The 415-nt window shown below is 25.3% G+C and overlaps 1 protein-coding gene across 1 annotated transcript in view; it reads left to right on the forward strand.

Moving 5' to 3' along the window:
• The window catches only part of LOC119594574 (probable cation-transporting ATPase 13A3), a gene marked incomplete in the record, with an annotated part of 33,510 nt that overhangs the window by 24,185 nt on the left and 8,910 nt on the right, over positions 1 to 415 (forward strand).

Here is a 415-nt window from a genome sequence, read left to right on the forward strand (position 1 = left end):
GTGTATCATAGTATTAGATATGAATTATATATTATGTAGTATGTGTATGTTATTTACTAACTCTTTACATTTGTGTATGTTTACTAAACATAAGACACTATCACTCCTAGTACAGGACTGATTCAATCACAACACATCCAGTGTCAAAAAGATGGACCAAGTTACTAAAATTTCAGCTTAGACTACTAGTAAATCAAAGCCATCTGATCCTATTGTTACTGATTAAATCCATATATGTTATATATGAATGTCAATAAGTACATATAGTATTGTAATATTAAGAAGATAAGTTTATATAATTTTTATAAGTTATACTGTATGTTAAATATAAGTTATTTCTTTATCCTATTTGTGTATGATTTACAAATAATCATATAGGTTACATCATATCACAAACAATATACAAAAATAAGCC

The sequence above is a fragment of the Penaeus monodon genome, chromosome 34, assembly GCF_015228065.2.
Source record: "Penaeus monodon isolate SGIC_2016 chromosome 34, NSTDA_Pmon_1, whole genome shotgun sequence".
Taxonomy (NCBI): Eukaryota; Metazoa; Arthropoda; class Malacostraca; order Decapoda; family Penaeidae; genus Penaeus; species Penaeus monodon.